The following is a 16,081-nucleotide window of genomic DNA, read 5'->3' on the forward strand; positions in this document are numbered from 1 at the left end:
TTTATAAAAAACATTGATCTGTATCTAGTGTAATTGTAAGATTCATCTAGGGTTATACAAAATATTATCTTACATCCTGCAAAATAAGGCGTGTTTATCAAAGGAAAATCCTATAAACCTTCAAACATATTAAAATCCGTTTGAACAAAAATGAGACAGTTAATCAAATAATAACTTATATAAAGGAACTATACATTTGTCTCATAAATCGTAACATTGTTCAAATGACCCAACAGAATTCTCCACAACCGCAGTCGCAATTTGCACGCAAAATCTCGAGAAGCATGCACCCTCGAATGTCTTAGTGCGTGTAAAAAGACTTTGCTGGGAAATGAAATTTTAATCCTTCCCGACACTCTGAAATATAACGATTTCCGCGAACAAAGCCCTAAAAGTATACATATCGTGGATACGGAAGTTATAAATATCGCATTTTTTATTGTTGCTAATTTTTAATCACGCCCAACCAGTCGTGGATGAATCTCTCTGATAATCTATCTAAAGTAATATCCGTAAAGTCATTCAAGCAGAGGTGATTCAGCAGAATTTTTTTTTATCTTCTACCTGAATACCAGGAAGTTTCTCCACTAGCGAGTGATCTCTGGGAGAAAACGGATGTCATTGAAAACAAAACACGGTCTAAGGACAAACATAAAGCTATATACGTACCTTCGTGTAGACTCTCAATGAAATTTCAAAATAGAGATAAATGACGAAGTTGAAAAATGTTAGTAATAGGAGCCATTAGGAAATCAGATAAGCCCATATAATTTTTCCCTCAAATGCATGGCCATAAAAGATCGGACTTGGCGTATCTGCGTAGATTCTGTCGCTTAACAAGGAAACGACTTCCGATAGTTTCCAGTGCGATGTACCGACGACATCTTATCTCTGTTAGGTTAGAATAAATTTTTTTCACCAACTTGGACTTACTTAAAAGTTTTTACCTGATACCATTACCTAAGTGATTGTACCTCATACACCGTTTTTTTCAGCACACCCAGGGGACATTATCAATTTTTACGTATGCCTCCGGCTTACGTTGCGCCCCAATTACAATATAGTGTTTGGAGACTTTTAGGGGATACCCTACATGCCTATATGGATGATCTTGTAATCTTTTCTAATACCGTTAGAAGTACACCTTTCACATAAAGTAGAGCTAGTGCTACAGAGACAAAGACAGATAATCTCAGAGTAAAATATCTAAATGTGAGTTTTTTAAAACCGAACATGTTTATCTAGGTTTTATGTGTCTGGTCAAGGTCTTAAAAGTAGTCCATGGTAAGCGGTGTCGGCTATTCATAACTTTCCGGTACTTATTAACGTAAAAGGGGGATACAGCACTTTTGCGCTGTAGTGGGTATTACAATCGTATGTAAATATGTAACTCTTCAATCATGACAGCTCCTTTAACAGATCTTACGAAGAAGAGCGTAGATTGATTATGGTCTAAAAAGCATCAACAGGCGTTCGATATCTTAAAAGCGGAATAATGCAGCTCACCTAACTTAAAAATCCCTGATTTAAATAAGGAAAATTTTTTTTATTGCAACAGACGCCTCAGACCAAGGGGTAAAAGGGATACTACTTCAGCAATATGATAAACAGTTCTTCCCTATAGCTTTTTATTCACGTAAACTAAAGCCCTCTGAAAGTAAATATGCAGTAATAGGCAAGGAAGGGCTAGGTATCTTTAACACTAGTACATTTTAAGTTCATAATCTATGGCTATCCTGATAAAGTCCTTACTGAACATGAGTCCTTTACCGAGTTTTTCAAAGGCTTTAATCACAGTCCAAAAGGAACTCGGTGACAAATGATCATTCAGGTCTTTGGAGCCAAGTTAAGATATCTACCTGGGAAAGCAATTATCATAGCTGACGCATTATCCCGCAATCCCGCACCATACTGCAAAGAACCATTAATTAGACTAAAAGATATAGAAACATCCGTGCCTATTGTTAAAACCGTATCTAAACAAGAAAATTCCTTAACCCAAGAGATCGCGAGCATTGAATATCTGGGTCGGAGCGCAGAACTGTTACAAACTGAACAAAGCAAGAGTCAACAGACATAACCCAAACAATAAACACTTCGAAACGGAAACAGGGTCAGCGGCTAAGCAAAAACAATACACACTTCGAGCAGAAACCCTAAAGCAAAAGTATACTTAAGGTATGTGTATCAGAATAATGTAATCAAATGTAATATTATATGTAGGTCTGTGACGAGGTAAACCCGAAGAACACAGCAGATGACTAACGACCAGGTATTAGTAATAATCTCTTTCATACCAATCGTCATAAACTGGTTGCATTCCGTCATCCAGGGTTCCCTCCTATGTCACAGAAAGCAAATCACTATTTTACTGGACTACAATGCTTACAGATATAAAAAGCACATAACTAATTGTACGTGTCATGAAAACAAGGATACACTAAGACACCTGTCAGTTTAGGAGCCTATCCTGTGCCAAATCAATCCTTGAAAGAATATACGTAGAATTATTAACAAGAATTACGAGTCTGACAGAGGAATAAACACTTCTTAGTGTTAATAGTTCCTTGACACGTTATATAGAATTAATAGCACTAAAAACAAACACCGCAATTGAGTGCGTTAGGAATATTTATGAGTGCTAAATCAGTAAATATGGAATTCAACACATAATAATCTGTGACTCGGGTGGTGTAAATCAATAATAATCTCCTTAACACGTTGTGTGAATTCCTTTCCATTAAGAAAACCAATAATATATTTGATCACCCAGAGTCAATCGGTTTGGTAGAATAAGAGATAAATAAAAAAGTGTCAATGTCTTACAAGTACAACTCGTGATATTGGATCCGAACCGGATTATAGCGGTTCTCGCGGTTTTAAATACGTTTATCATTTATATCTTGTATCTATAGAATTGATGCCGCAAGTAGCCTTTATACGGTACGCCGCTAGAAACACTTTTCCACATATTCAAGCCAACCATTAATTTATCAAATATATATATATATAAATAAATAAATATAAAAAAATAAGATAAATATGGATACAAGTGGAGTCAATATAATACACTCGTAAGAAGTCGGAAGGGTTACAAATTATAATAAAAAGAATCACGATAAAATCAATAAGCAAAACGTAACCATTAAATATCCAATAAAATATATGCGTAAAGATTTGAACTCTAACTTAACGCTTTAGTAATGACAAATAAGCTAAAAGTTCAAATACATATCCAAAACCTACTGACATATTGTCTGTCCGGTAATTTATATTCGTAGTCAATGAAAAAAAAAAATTAAATAAATAAATAAATAAATAAACTAAACTAATAATAAATAAAATAAATAAAATAAAATAAAAGAGATTTTAAAGTCTGGAAGTCTAGAAGTGAAAATGTTATCTATGGAATAATCCTATATGAATCTTATACAGGGCTAATAATATATATAGAATTTGTATGGAAAACCCTTTTTTTGCAATATAGTTTGAATAAGGAATATTTATTTAACATAATGCCAACATGAAACTAATATTGTTCAATTTTGGTACTGTGTTTTTTTTTTTTTTTTTCAGACATTCTTCTCATGCGGGTGGAGAATTAAAACACTAAAATATCATTTGAAAATACTAAAGTCGTATCTCTTACAGCAAGTAACGTAACTCTTAGCTGGCTGAGAGCAATCTCCTGCCAAGTGACGACGTCATCATTGCCGTATCAGCATTGATTCCTTTAACCTCAAATATCTGCTTGCACAGGCTTCATCTGTGTGTCGTCTCTGCTTGTAAAAGCAGATTGACTGGAGAAAGGAATGCCTAGCCCGAACTTCCTCATGGGCAAGGCAGACGTTAGGTACAAGTGTCTATCGGTGTGCGCAATAAACAACTTGCAATCATTTTAAAATTAATAAACAAAATAAGGAAATAGAATTTCTATAACATCAAAATGAATTAATTTTTCTGAACCTCATAGACATTTGGAAGTATCACGATATGAATATGAAATATTTACTTGCAACATTAGCCTATTACAATTCAAGTAAAACATTCATGGGAAAATGTCACATTTTCTTGGAAAACCCAAAGTTTATATAGAAATTAGTTACATAGTGGGTTTTTCGTTGCATCTCCTACCTATTAATAATGTTTAATAGTTAACCTCAGAAGATGCGCACGAGAAAATTGAATATGAACTTTTGTTTAGGGCACATAGAATCATGATTAATCTTCTCTTTGACTCTTATGTTGCCTGGCAATCTTACAAATAGCTCCCATTTTCCACTTCTTTGTCTAGTAACTACTACCAGTAATATCGAATTTTCTTTGAGATTCGTAATGATATCAATTTATTTTTTATAATTCTGGATATTTTTACAAGTCATCATAGACCTGGATAGGTTCACTCATTGTTAATGCCATGGATAAAAAGTTTGTACAGCGGACTCTTCTGAATTCCAAAATATCAGCGAATTCATGTGGGTTAAGTCTGGTCTAAATGGCTCTCTCCCCTCCCCTGTATTTGGATGTTGTCTGAATTTACTTTGCCCTTGTGACAAGTATAATTTAACTTGCAGGCTGATTAATGGAACCTGGTTACAGTATCCTGCAGTACGAGAGTTTCACATCGCAACTTCAAAAATCGTTCGTCGCAGCGGACGACTACAGTCAAGTAACAACCGCCTACAATGTGAAAGGAATTTCATGGACTTCTTCGACCGACACCGTATCTCGTCGTTAATCTCGTTTTAATGCGGAACGCTCCGGCGGCTGTCGGGAATTCGACTACAAAAAGGGACATACTTCCGACAATTACGACCCGAAGGATATTCAACTCTACTTTGCTGGCGAAGGACTCGTGCTGGGGATGTTTTTTTATTCATCGCGAACGTAATCGTGTAGCTTAGGATGCAGAGAATAAGTATGAGCGCAAAATAGAACGTTGGACCCGCCAGGCAAATTTTCCCCTTGTTTTAACCATTGAAAAAGGCCGTTTCAATTGGCTATAGGTGGTTGTCTGGAACTGTGTAATGGACGAAAAGTTGTTCGAACGCTAGTTAAAAGTGAAGTAGTATAACCTCGGTCATGTATCCTATATATATAAAGTATCATGTATCCTATATATAATTGATCATAAATAACAGAATCGAAATATATTTTTTTGCGTGTACGCAATAGGAATCTCTTATATAAATGATCATAAATAACAGAATCTAAATATATCTTTGCGTGTACGCAATAGGAATCTATTTAAAGTGCACATATATTAATCATGATTATATGAATCCATATACATATGTATAAACAAATCAGGTAGCCTATAATCAATCTGTTACCTTTTATCTTACATATCTGCAGGTATTTATGAGTTAGTATATGAATTAATTGAATCAGATATATAACAGTTAGCATAAACATTACTAATTTTTATCAATTCATATTATGAAAATTTTTTATCAGTTAAAATATGATTTTTATCATGTTAATCTTCATTCTATGCAATTATCAGAGTACATTAGTATTTTCTGTAGCATAAGTATCTTAAAGAGATGAAGTGAAAAACTGTATCATTATATATATCATGTGATCACTATTATTTACCAATATCATTGTTTTATATTTTATTACTTGAATCAATTCATGTACACAATGAATTTTTATTTACTTATGATATATATATATTCACATAGTGTCTGTATCACACTCCTATAGTCAGATGCAAGTCAAGTTTGAGTAATATTCAGTAGCTGGTTTTGGTAGCTGACCGAGCTAATGTAAGTGTTTACATAATAAATATGGAATGTTAGTCCATATATATAAAAAGTCTAAAACTAAAGAGGTCAACAGATTGCTTGCAGGAATGTGATCAGAACTAAGACGCTAAAGATGACGTATACAATAAGTATGTAAGCTAAGATAACATGCCGTCACCTGTAGTCATTCAATTGTTTATAAACATTAGTCCAAGCTCCCTGCTTGAGACAACTACCCGACCTATTATTCAAACGGCCTACGTGATCTGTAGCGTGTCTCATTTGATTGTGTGTTCGTATGAAACTATGTCATTGTATGTATGTTCATATGTTCGAACTACTGTCTGTTCCTTCATAACTTGTAACAGAGATGGTAGACAGGAGAACAGAGTTAGCTATCGTCCATTAGAAGACCTGTACCTCTTTACCTAAGCTTTATCATGTAGAGGAATAGGATTAGCCATCATCATTGGCAGAAGCGATCAAGCTATCGTCATAGAAGACTTGTACGATCATACCTGATCTTCATCATGTAAAACTTCAGAAGATTATACTATTTTTATACCTTGTGTTTTCTACAAGAACCTCACCGAACCATGAGTTTAAACACATCGTCGTAAAGATAATACCGACTTCGTAAGTGATCTACAAAACCCCAGACACTCCATTGAAGATGGAAGTGCAATACCAACCGACTTAGCGTATAGATTATCGCTAGTCTAACATTACCTCATAGGGCGCCTTATCATACAAGGCATAGGCCCTAATACATACACTGTTCTTTGGCAAATGAACCATCTCACAACACTGGCCACTTTTTACAAAAGCATAAAAAGCATTTAGTTTAAAAGTACTTTTGGAATATAGTCCTTGATAACGAAAACTATTGAGTAACATTTCAAGTAACTACATGTAATGATGTATTTAAGTCACTATATATGTAATGTATTTTTGCAACAAAAATTTTGATAATTTATATTGCAGACAACTGTGATAATTGAAATGGAAGAAGAATTGTTGGGTCGAGACCATACCTTACACTATTACATGAAACAACAACAAACACAACTCCCTTATGAATTATAATGGTTTGTTACACAGTAGAAAACATTATTTATGTCACCCAAATGTGAAAACACATTTGTACTAGGGCACAGTAAGTGGGAGAGGTTGGACAGGAGGATCTTAGAAAGGAAGTAAGAATAAATGTTAATATATAGCATAAGAGTGGGTGAAATTTGCAGTGCTGTTTTGCCCTAAATTGCACTCACTTTTTAACCTTTCAAATTCATTCGCACATCTTTTCCAACATCCTCCTGCTCAACTATTGCTCCTTAGTGCCTCCCATCAGATCAAAGACAGGAGTAGCACATATTTTGCCACTCAAACTCTGGACAGCAATAACGGTTACCTGCAGTTTTAATTGCCATATGTTGTGTACCTTCATCAGTCTTCCTTTGCTTCCTTCTATTTAACTTTCTTTTAGCTGTTCAAATTAGGACCTAAATCCTCTTCTCTTACAAGACTGGCAGTGTGAGTCACCCATCTTGTTAATCTAAATTAGTATCGTAACAATTTACCAGCATTTAATAGGTGATAATGATCATCTTCCCAAGGGTTAGAGTAAAAAAATCATACCAAAGTTCTTTTGATTAAATTTCATTCTATAAAAAATTATACAATATCAAATATTACAAAACAAAGGCATGTTATTTTCTCATGGTGCAACAAAACCAATTAGAGGTAGTCACCTTGTACAAAAACCATTTTGATTGTTTTAGTATGCAAGAATTGTAAATATTTCAAACTGTCCCTAAGGTACACTTTTTTGTGTAAAAAAACTTACAAAGTTTAAAGGCAACAGTAGTTTCACTTACTATATCATTGTGAAAATATCCTATATTTCAAGAATTTTTCTATTAACAACTATGAACATTCTTTACATGAAAAAAATTTCCTAAAGTCAATCATTTTAATAATCTGGTAAGTTTACACGCTTGTTTACTAAGCATGTCAGCGAAAACCTGATAAAACTCCAAATCTCAGGAAAACCTCCACTGCAAAAAATCATCTTTACATTGTTGCATGGAATTTGCACATTTCATAGTACTGCATCTACAACCTTATAGACCATTCTGTTACCACTCCAGTAAGCACAATCATTGAAACTGACACTAAAGCAACTATAGTAGTTCTGGGAGCATTGTTTTGTAATCAAGTTGAATCTGCAATCTTACCTTCCTTTGTTACACCAGCCAAAATGAAGTGATACATAAATTTTTCATTAGTTAATTGTAGAAATTGCCGAAAATGAAAAAATCACTGACAGAGGGCAAAATAATGCACCCAGTAATTTTCTACAATCCATGGCACATATCTACAGACTAGAGCTTTGTTTTCTGAGAATATGCCTTTAGTTAGTTAGTTCTACAGGATGTGATACACCTGACGATTATAAAAGTTACAAAGAAGCTTGGATTCTCTCTAATAAATAGTTACTAAAATAAATACAAAAATATTCGTTCTGTATTAATGAAAATACTGAGAAAGATTCAGAAAAGAAAAGCCTAAGTTGAAAAAGAATAGATCTAGTTACAGAATTTTTTGAAAGACAAAAAATTGGCGATTTTTTGTAGTTTCTGAGTAGTTACCAACACAGCTGACTGGTACACAATAATGAAAAATAATAAAACAAGAGGAGCATCCTAAACAGAATACTCAGGCAAAAGTCACTGCTTAGATGCCCTGATATTGTCAAAACACATTATGGTTACAGCGAAAATCTCCCAGTCATTTCGAAACAAGTTCAGTGTGTGAGTGTCTCGGTAAACATAAGGCACAGACATAATCAACATTCTCATACATACACCCCCATTAATTTTCATGATTGATACAAAAATACAAAACATTAAAATTACATGAGTAACAAACTAAAATTGTGTACACCATAAAATACCCCTTCTACTCCCAGGATAGAATAACCCGCCTCACCCCCCAAAAAATTTCCCATCCATGTGAGAAATCTTAAACAGAATTTATGAACGTAATATTGGCTCAAATTTTCCATGCTAACCTGGGGTATGTTCAAATGTAAAAAATGTCATGATAGTGTTTAGTCTTTTAAGAAACATGAATTCATCCCCATGAATGGTTTCCTGCAAAATCCAAGCACAGGCATTAAAAGGAATTTCCAGTGAGACTCTAGTAAAAAGATTTACAAATTAAGACCAAAACGTAATGTGCATGATAATGATTTGATGTAAGAGCAAACGAAGGAAATCTGAATAGAAAAGCTGGAGACAATGAAAGGAAGGAAAAGGATGCACATGTATAATGTATATATGGTAATATAGATAGCAATGGTAAAAATAAAGCGAGTATTTATATATTTCACTGAAAATAGGTAGGCCGACCCTCTATATAAAAAAATAGTGCAAATGAAGTAACATGTATTCCATGATAATTTAACAATAAATAAAATTTATAGACTACAGAGATAAAACTGGCTTTACAAATTAACAGTTAACAACTATGAAAGAGCACAAAGTGATCTTTAACTGTCCTGCAGAAAAAGGATCAGGATTCAACAGGAGAATGACTCCAAATGAGCACAATTATTGCTCATTTTGGCATTTTGTCGATGATAAGATGCAAAGGTTTCTCTGAAGAAACAACCAAAAGCACACTGAAGCTTGTGACCTGCATAAAAAGAGCCAAATCTTGTACGATAAACCTTTTTCACCCAAATGCCAAAAGGTACCAGAACAAATTTAAGCCTAAAACCCTCAGTTATTGTACTACTGTGGGTCATCGCTTGAGTCGCGGATCAGTATTCACGGATCCAGTTAATCACGGGTTTTTTTCTTGGACAGCTTCTCATGCTACATCGCTGGTATGAATCGCTGCATCACGGGTTTGTCGTGTTGCGTATGCGATGTTTTTCGGTAGGCTAACCCTCGGCCGCGGTCCGATAACTACCAACATACATTAAAAGACTCATATTATGATATTAACTGACAATAAAGGTAATAAAACCATTCTCACCTTATATATTATTGTCCTATCTTCGTAATAAATAGCCTATTCAAGGTTTATGTATGACGTTCATTGGTAGGCTAAGCGTAGTTGCAGTGCGATAACCACCAACATACACGAACAGATTCACATTATGATATTAACTGACAATAAAGGAAATAAAACCATTCTTACCTTATATATTATAGGCATATCTTCATAATAAATAGCCTATTCAAAGAATAATTCCACATCACTGCACTCAACTTATCGTCGGAGTGGCCAGCCACAAAATGTAAGCATATAACTTTACGAAAATGGTTTATGTATAGGGTTGCGTTCAAAGCGACATTTTTTGTTTGATAACCTATTAGAAATTTTAATAGCAGTAGTAGTGTAATTACGGTAGTAATAACATTAAGGCTAAAATTAATTCGAACTTCATTATTATTTTGGCAGTATATAACTTCTCCGAACAATGAAGTCATACAAATGCTATTTGTCAGATTATAGTAAGTATTGCTGTTTGCTATTGGCGACAAAGTGTAAACGAAATACGTAGAAGCATTTTTTACCTTATATATTATCGTCATATCTTCATAATAAAAAGGCTATTCGTGGAGTAATTCCATATCAGTGAAATCAACTTTTATCTATGCGAGGCCAGCCAGCTGACAAAATGTACGTACGTATATGAAAATCAAATTATGGTAGCGTTCACAGCAAGATTATCTTTTGAAATATGATATTGTTATAATACAATAAAATTTCATACATACTTACCTGGCAGATATATACATAGCTAAGACTCCGTCGTCCCCGACAGAAATTCAAATTTCGCGGCACACGCTGCAGGTAGGTCAGGTGATCTACCGTCCTGCCCTGGGTGGCAGGATTAGGAACCATTCCCGTTTTCTATTCATATTTTTTCTCTTTCACCTGTCTCCGCGGGGAGGCTGGGTGGGCCATTAATCGTATATATCTGCCAGGTAAGTATGTATGAAACCTTATTGTATTATAACAATATCATTTTCATACAATCAACTTACCTGTCAGATATATACATAGCTGATTGACACCCTTTGGTGGAGGGTAAGAGACAGCTAACATGGAATAGACAGGTAAACAACATATGTTGTAGGTATAAATAAACCTTGGTTCCTATCTGATAGGTGGTAGACTTCTTGGCTGTTGCCCGGTAGTCTGCATCACCTCAAGACTTTAGCGAGATATGTGATCTATGGCTAAGAGTTCTTGTGGTCTGCCGATGGGGTAATGAACCGCTTACTCGGCAGAGCCTGAAAGGACTTTGTCAATGGGTACTGGACCACTTCTATGACAATACACCTTATGAAGGAGCGCAACACCGATCCCGATCACCTGATCCTAACACGAGGGTTCGCGCTCAAATTGAAAAGAGTTATCCCCACACTCCTTTCAAAAACCCCAATAATTTCACTAAGTTAAAAAACTTTAGCTCAAAGTTAAGGATCAGTGTCGGCTCCTTATCCCAGTAACGTATCCGCAGAAACGTATAAACCAAAAGAGAAGGATCTCTCGTAGGTTAACTTGACATCCTTTGTGTAATGAGAAGTCAACACAGAGTTGCCTCTACCGTACAACACAGCTAATATGTCTTATATGATATACTGTTATGTAAAGAACAAGAATTTGCAAAAGCGCGCACTTCCTGCGCCTTTAATTCTCAGCTGTTTGAAGGAATCAAGTCATTTATGAAGTGCTTAGGAGATCTCCATGTTTCAAAGAAGACCAGGGCTTTCTTGAAATGGATCTCTCCCGACTGAAGCCTGAAGCCTGGCAGGAACCTCGCGCCTGGCTAGTGCTTCGCTCTTGGTTGGCGCCTAGCGCTTGTCTGGTACTTTCGCTTGACTGGCGCCTCGCATCTGGTTGACGCCTCGCGCCTTAGCTGGAGATTCGCGCCTAGAGCCTGGACTTGCGCCTGGATGGCAAGGCGCCTTGCGCCAGGTTGGCGCTTTGTGCCTGCCTGGTGCCTCGCGCCTGGCTGGCGCCTTGCGCCTGCCTGGAGCTTCGCGGCTGGTTGTACCTCGCGCCTGCCTGGCGCCTCGCTCCTGCCTGGCGCCTCGCGCCCTGACTGGCGCCTCGCGCCTGGTTGGCCTCCTCCCCACTTGCCGGAGCTTCGAGCTTGGTAGAGTCTCGATGGATGTCTGGCAATGTCCACATCGGACAACTCTTATCTGTCCTATATGTTCGCATCTAGCACATCTGTGTCAGGTTGTAGGCCCGGTCTTTCTCCTCATCAGACATGACAGTTGTTCTTGGGGCTGTCTGCCTCTGGCGTTTTTTACGCCTGTTTTAGCATAAGGCTCCTGGTTGGCGCTACATTGTCCGAAAGTCCTGAACATCCACCAAAATAGTAAATCACAAGACTGGAGAAGGGTGGAAGAAATTCTTCCACTTTGAGCTTTGGCCTCTCCGGCAAGGGGAGGTGATTGTAGTCAGCTACATCCAGTATACGATAGGATATCTAACAGTACAGAGATAAGAGTCTTCCTCCGAGGAGGATCCTTCTTGAGTCCCCTGCTCACGAGATCTCTTCTTACCTGTTGAAGGGGCTTCTCGTTGCAGAATCTTCCTATCCTTGTCCGAAGGAAGGGAAGAAGCTTGGAAGTCGAAGGAGACTCCGAGCTGAAATTGGGAGTACTCCTGATTTCTAGCTCCTTATTGTATCCCTCTGAACACCTTCTGGGAAGCATTTCGAGCCGTCATCGCATTCCAAAGACTCTGTAGGCAAACGTTTTAACCATTCTACTGTAGATGAAACGTAAGTACCCTGCCTGGACAACGAAACCTCTATCTGAAAACATTGAATCAGGAATAGGGGGTTTTAGTTCTTTTGTCAGACATACTATTCTGGCAAGAGCCCATTGCCTAATCTCCATAGAATCTGATGCGAGATTCCAATGGTTAAAAAAAAAAATTCACTTGTCTTCTTGATCGTTTGGGACCAAGAGAAACAAAGAATTCCCTCATAAAAATTTCTCAAAGAAGTTTGATGAGGAGCAGTTCCATCTTGTCGGAACATAGAATCTGTTGGCCACAAAAAAGATCCCATTAGAAGTACATGATATCCTACTCTTGTCATATTGAGGTATCGTATAAGATCCCGAAGATCTAATCCTCTGCTATCTCCAATCCCTTTATAGAGACAGAGTATAGCCTTTTACTGCGTTCTTTGATAGCAGATATATATAAAGGTGATTCTTCCCTCTGAAAGGTAAGAAAAAACCGCTATGTGGTTCACAGAGGTATCGGAAGAGGACAGTTTCCTCATTCCCTCTAGCACAATCTGCAGCAATTCTATATCTTTTGTCCATGACTATTGTCATTTACCTTGAAAAAATCCTATTCATTCATGTCCACTTCTGGTCAGTCTGCACGCAGACAGACTCAGAGTGGAGAGGTTGTTAAGGTCCATTTATAATAGATGCTGATAGAATATTCAGACTGTCTTGGAAAAGACTTCCAAAACTTGCTGTGAGAAGAACGTGACCTCTGTGAATCCAACCTCTCTAAGGCCAAAATGAGGCATAAAATATTATCTTCTCTTTCTTTGACGCCCTTTATCTTAAATTCTGCAAATAATTTATATTTAGGGAAAAAAAAAAAAAAACTAAAGTTTATTCCCCTTTCTAAAAAAAATAAAGATGGCGTATATTGCTACCTCTCTAGGTTCGAAGAGGAAGCAAGTCTTTATAGGAAGCCTGTTCGTCTTCTACCTTACTAAGAGATCTATGAAGAAGACTTTCCGCAGGTTCTCACAACTCTTTCCAATAAATGTTAAACATGTTAACAGTTATTATCGTCGATCGAGAAGGTTCTCTTTGTTAACGCAAATAGGAGCGAAAAAAGAGATTCTCGATGCTCTTTGCGATATGAGAGAGTCATGGAATTGGCCTAAGTGATTAAATGGGTAACGAAATCAGGAACGAATCTTGCCGTTACCGAGCCTGCTGTCCGAGAGGCTACTGGACTCTTTCTTAGGTTAATAACTCGCTAACACGAGAAAATCTTGGATGGTGCTCTTGGCTCACTGTGCCAGGCTGGCGCTTCTGGAGCATTGCACCAGGTTGGTGCTTCTGGCGCATTGCGCCAGGCTGGCGCTTCCTTCTAATTCTTTTTAGGTTATGTGCCAGAACACCTGTGCCTTTATGGTACCCGACATCCTTTCACGTTAATTCCGTTCTTAGTAGGAAAAAGCTTTATATACGTAGTATAGTCCATTCAGGGAAACAAGTTCTGCCACAAAGAGAATGTTTCCCATCCGACTCATCCATCTTCTGAGCAGGTACTCTAATAAGCTATGCTTTCGTAGGCCTGAGAGCATTATATAATATAATGTTCTGCTGCGATAGAATCCTTTAATAATGTTACCTACGGTAAACAGCATTGAAAGGTTGTACTATCTCTCTTATTGAAAGCTTCTTAGCAAAAGGCATACAATATTTTATTTATGTTAGCTTAACTATCCCCTCAATCAAGAGGTTAAGACCGCGATTCTAGGGGAGAGATACGGATAGTTATTCCATCCCGCAGGAGAGAGAGATAAACCCGACCGCTCATGACTGACACCTACAAGGTACTGCGTTGGTCTCAGCCTCTCAGGCTCTCAGCGAAAGCAGTTCCCGTTAGCCGTCTGGCCTTACTCTTCCAGAGTTGCAGCTACTCCCATTTAATAAAGGAATTTTTATAAAATTATCGAACTTCAGGAAGTTCTTATAAAAGCATATTTAAGCGAAACAAGACTTCGATAAATCTAGAAGCTAAGTAGGTGTTGTCTTAACAATCCATTTAAGCGTAATCCTTCCTAGGAAAGTCGTAGAAGGATACTGGTAATTGAGTTGCTTTGCAAAGAAGTAACTACGGTATGTGTTTATGATTTGACCGTATCGTATTCTCATACAGCAGAAACTCTACTACCTTCTACTAACTTCGTTCTTTTCGTTAATAGAACGATAGAAAGAGTAAATATATATCCTTAAGGAAGTAAGTTAATCCAGGAACTCTTTAAATCTTCGTGATTTCCTCATAAATCGTGGAAGATACAGAATTCCTGTTCATCACTAGGGTTTATGGAAGGAAGTAGATATTTCCTATCCGCCATCATACCCAAACGTTGATGAGATTCTTATTAAGAAAAACTCCCAAAGCTCTTGCCTCCTCAAAATGAGGGAAGAGCATGGATGAAGGAGAGAGTCCGCATTGAGAGGAACTGCCTAACACAGGAGTCTTCTGAATAATAAAAAGGGGCTTCTCTTAGTATCAGAATCCTTCTGACAAAAGCAACGGCCGCCTGTGCGACATGTTGCACATTAGCCAGGGGAAAGTTGCTCAAGTTAAAAAACTCAAAGAGGAGTCTCGCGACTGACCTCTCTCTCAAATGAAGATTTTGGAATATTCTGACGCCTGGCATCTGGATCCTTGCGCCTAGCGCCTGGCGTCTGGATAGTTCCGCGCGCCTGGAATGTTCCGCACGCTAGAAAGGAGACTCGCTCCTGGAACGTTCCGCTTGCGTGGAAGGTGCCGTGTGCCCTGATAGATCCGAGCGCCTCTAGTCTTGTTATACGAGCCTCTTGCCAGTAAACGTTCAATGGAAGCATCCTTCTGATTGCCACTCTACTATAAGGCTCCTCAGTCTAGCCGTCTGTTTTCTCTTTGAAGGCGCCTTGCGCTCAGTTGCTGGAACGCGGCTCGCGTTTATCTGTATGAACGAGGCTCGCGCTAGTCTGTTGGAACGCGGCTCGCTGCTGGCTGTTGGAACGTGGCTCACGCTAGCTTGCTGGCTGGCTCTCAGCCTCTCGTTCAGTGTTCTCTTAGTTTTCAGAGAACGAGCCAGATCGTCCGAACTCCAAACATGTACATTCTTCGTCTTTTCGGATGTAAGATGAAGAAACGGAAGAAGAGACGCACTTTTTAAAAGATGCCTTTCCAATGGCTATCCCTGGCAGTCTGGGACGTTTTACAGATCCTGCCGAGGGAACGCCCGATCGGTGGGGATTCTCCATAACCTCCGTAAGGCTTTCGACTTTCCTTCTCCTCTGGGCTTGTGAGCTTGGAAGAGGTCTAGGCCTGAGAGCGAGACAGAGCCGATTCGACGCACCCTCAACTAATTAGGACGCCTTTCCAATGGCGAACTTGGCAGTCTGGGACGTTCTACAGATCCTGCCGAGGGGACGCCTGATCGGTGGGGATTCTCCATAACCTCCGTAAGGCTTTCGACTTTCCTTCTCCTCTGGTTATGTGAGCTTGAAGAGGTCTAGGCCTGGGAGCGAAACAGA

Source organism: Macrobrachium nipponense, chromosome 27 (genome assembly GCF_015104395.2).
Source record: "Macrobrachium nipponense isolate FS-2020 chromosome 27, ASM1510439v2, whole genome shotgun sequence".
NCBI classification, from domain to species: Eukaryota; Metazoa; Arthropoda; class Malacostraca; order Decapoda; family Palaemonidae; genus Macrobrachium; species Macrobrachium nipponense.